The following is a 4,213-nucleotide window of genomic DNA, read 5'->3' on the forward strand; positions in this document are numbered from 1 at the left end:
ACTTCTACATACAGAGAATACTGAAGTTGCTGATCAATCTCAAACATCTGTAACCTCATTTACCATTCCAGAAGTTCAGTCTCACTTTTTAGGTGTCTTATTTGCACACATATCTACAAAATCAGACCCCAAAACTCCTGTTAAGAAGGGATTTGCATATTTTTCTGACCCTTAACTCTGCCAGAATTCACTATATTGGCATAACATATTGATTATGTAATGGCTTCACACAGGCAACTAAAAGTCAAAACATCACTAGCATTCAAGAACTTGACATGGTGCCATAGGGCCTGCCATCTAAACTGAACTCCCTTGAAAACTGATGTTGCACAAAAAGCAAGCTAGTATTTATGTGCTTGTCATTTTCTAAAAGGAACTGTAGGGGTTTTAGAGTTTAGGGTTAGCCTGTTTATCTGTTTTGGATAAGGTGCTGCCTGGTACCATGCACCATTATGGAATACAGTTAATTCATCATTTTTATCTCCCAACACACAAGCTTCCTCATTACACTCACCCCCTCTGCCCCTCTAGTGGATCTCACTGAAAATTTTGCCCCACAGCCCTCTTCAGCAGGTCTGTCTCACTATATATAACCTGCTTCTCTCTATATATCTCCTTTTCTCTCACTCTCTCTACCTCAAAACAAGCAAGGATTGTCAACTGAAGCTTTCTTTTTACCCCAAGAGATAAGTGGCAATATTTGAAAACATGTTACCATATCAAACTTAGCAGAGAGTTCTAGTGAGCACAGGTCAAGGACGCTGGTGTACATCTTACACTACACAAGACAATGTCAAACAAAAATTCTCCAGCAGCCCAAATGCCCGCAATTCCAACATTGAGATAGCCCTATAACATGTTTGTGTTTTAGAATGGGTTCCCTCAGAAGTAGACACAAAGAGAAGCATTTGAGACCAACTAGTCTGTTTGGGAAGGAGGGGTAAACCTATAAAGGTTGCATTAAAGGGTGTGTTAATCCAGTGGATAACCAGGATATATTGCTGCTGGGCAACTCTTGGAGACTCTCTTCTGATTTATCCCTAAAAAGAACATGGAAGCTGAAATATTTATCTCCATTTATTATCTGTCACTAGCTTAGGATTATTTTCAAGGATGTTAATGTTCTGGCACTCTCAGTCTACCCTCCAAAAACCAAATGAAGTAGAGATCTGTGTGTGCTTATGGTAGGATTCACTGACATGTATGGGAATGGTGAATCCTGAGGAGATGTGGGTAGAGAACTAACAAAAACAACTGCTAGATTTCATCAACTAAAGAAACATTCATAAGAATATATCTTTAGTTCCATTTTCTGAGGTTGATTCTTTAGCCAAAAAAAGTAATTCTAATTGTGAATTAATAAGTGTTGTAGGAGAAAAGAGTGACAGGTTTCAGAGGATGTGTTACAACATGCAGTGGGCATTCTTAGAAACCATGGGTACCATCTATGTAGCAGGGCACAGATCCCCTTAAGATCACACCAATAACTGCATGAGACATGTCTACCACACCCTCCAATTGCTCAAGGCCTATACAGAAAGAGGTGGAAGAAAGAATATAAGAGCCAAAGTATTTGGAGGAGTGTTTTGCATTACTGCATCTCAGACACAAAGTGGTCATTACATTCACAGCATTTGTCATTACCTTCACTAGACCTGCATAACATTGAATACATCAACAGGTTGCTATGGATAATGGAGGAGGGAAAATACATCAAAATATGGGTGAATAAAGCAGTTTTAAAAATTTTAATTAAAAAACATCAGGACATCAGGTTAGTAGTCATATGCAGGGGATGACTTAGAAATATCTTTCTTTTTTTTTTTTTTGGTTTTTCAAGGTGGGGTCTCACTCTGGTCCAGGCTGACCTGGAATTAACTTTGTCATCTCAGGGTGGCCTTGAACTCATGGCAATCCTCCTACCTCTGCCTCCCGAGTGCTGGGATTAAAGGCGTGTGCCATCATGCCTGGCAGAAATATCTTTTTTTTTTTTTAATTTTTATTTATTTATTTATTTGAGAGCGACAGACACAGAGAGAAAGACAGGTAGAGGGAGAGAGAGAGAATGGGTGCGCCAGGGTCTCCAGCCTCTGCAAACGAACTCCAGACGCGTGCGCCCCCTTGTGCATCTGGCTAACGTGGGACCTGGGGAACCGAGCCTCGAACCGGGGTCCTTAGGCTTCACAGGCAAGCGCTTAACCGCTACGCCATCTCTCCAGCCCCAGAAATATCTTTTTAAGCTGTGATTATATGATACGTATTGTCTTGTAACCTGTCTTTTCACTTGCTATATAACAAGTATCTATAGCATCCTTTGGATTGAGACAAGGTATCAGTATGTATGTATATATCTGAGGCTTTCTTTGAACTCACAATTTTCCTGCCTCCACTTTCCAAGTGCTGGAATTACAAGTGGGCCCAAAAAGGATCACTTCAGAAAATACCATGCTAGGTATTGCTTGAATTGACTCAGGTATCCAGTAAACCATTATTTTATGAAGGCTAACCATTCTATTGTCAGAGATGATACAGAGGAAACAGAGCCACTGAGCCAAGCTACTCTGATGTCAAACTTATATCTCCCATTACTGCCTGGGCAGCTTAATCTTTCTGACTTCTTTTCATTATCTTTTTTTATTTTTATTTTTTGGTTTTTTGAGGTAGGGTTTTGCTCTAGCCCAGGCTAACCTGGAATTAACTATGTAGTCTCAGGGTGGCCTCGAACTCAAAGCGATCTTCCTACCTCTGCCTCTGGAGTGTTGGGATTAAAGGCGTACGCCACCACACTGGGCTTAGTTATCTTTTATGATAATTGTGAAAGAGCTGGAGAGATTTTTCAGCTGTTTAGTGGTAAAAGATGCTTGTATGCAAAGTTTGCTGGTCTGGATTCGATTCACCAGTACCCACATAAAGCCAGAAGCACACAGCAGTATATGCATCTGGAGTTTGTTTACAGTGGTAGGAGGCCCTGGAACACCCATATACACATTCTCTCCCCACTCTCTCTCTTTCTCCTTCTCCTCTTTCTCTCTATCTCTCTACTCAAATAAATAAATAAATTATTTTTAAAAGATTATTGTGGGGCTAGAGTGATGGCTTAGAAGTTAAGGTGCTTGCCTGTGAAGTGTAAGGATCTATGTTCTACTATTCAGACCCCACGTGAGCCAGCTGCACAAGGTGACACAAGCATGCCAGGTTACACATGCACACAAGGTGGCACACACATCTGGAGTTTGACTATAGTGGCTGGAGGCCCTGGTACACCAATTCTCTCTCCCTCTCTGTCTCTCACATTTAAAAAGACAGTCTGTTGGGCTTTACTGAAAAAAAAAAAAGATTATTGTGAAAAAATGGGACAAAACAAGGAATTCGGTAAAACTTATGATACAAAGTAGGTGGTCAGTAAATATTAGCTACCTATACCCTTTTTCCTTCATTCCCTCGAGTTCCATGAGTCTTCTCTGTGTCTCACTGTATTTGATTCTTTAATTTTGGTTTTAAACTCCAGGAAAGTACAGAAAAATCCAGCCCATCTTCCTACCAATCTAAGAATCCCCTTCACCAGTACACACCTAGCTTCCTCCACTGCTGCTCTTTCTGGTCTGGCTTGGTGGGCATTTATTTTCTGGCCACTCTGGAGTTTGGGGCTGGTAGCTAAAACTCCACATATACTTGAAGCAAAGGCCATGTAATTTTAGTGTTGATGCAAATGAATCCTAATAGTTTCTATATTAAAGATTCTGCCTTTTTAGCATAAGGAAAAGGTGAACATATGGAATAAGGCCCTTGTTACAATTAGGAAAAGAGAGCAAATCTGATCTGTTTCCTTATCTTGCTCCATTTTCACTCTTGTGCTTGTTAGTTCATGCTGCACTTGTCCTTTGTCCCCCACAAAGAATGCTGCTTTCTGTTCCATTTTAAAGGAACATGTAACATTTCATACAAAGATATGCACATTCTGTACAGAAGTGGCCTCATTTCAGAAGAACTGGAATGTCTGTCCTTGTTCTTGGGGAGTTAGATATACATAGCTGGATCTGGAAAGAACATTGAGTCTTGATATTTGCAGTGCAACTTTTACCGTGCCAATATCTTTTCCCCTGCTTGAAGATCCTGAATATTATTTCTTATCATTCTGGCATCTGATTGGATGAGAAAATTACCCAAGAAGAGATCTTACTTTCCTTTACCTATATAACATTTGTGTGTGTGT

Source organism: Jaculus jaculus, chromosome X, assembly GCF_020740685.1.
Source record: "Jaculus jaculus isolate mJacJac1 chromosome X, mJacJac1.mat.Y.cur, whole genome shotgun sequence".
In the NCBI taxonomy this organism is placed as follows: domain Eukaryota; kingdom Metazoa; phylum Chordata; class Mammalia; order Rodentia; family Dipodidae; genus Jaculus; species Jaculus jaculus.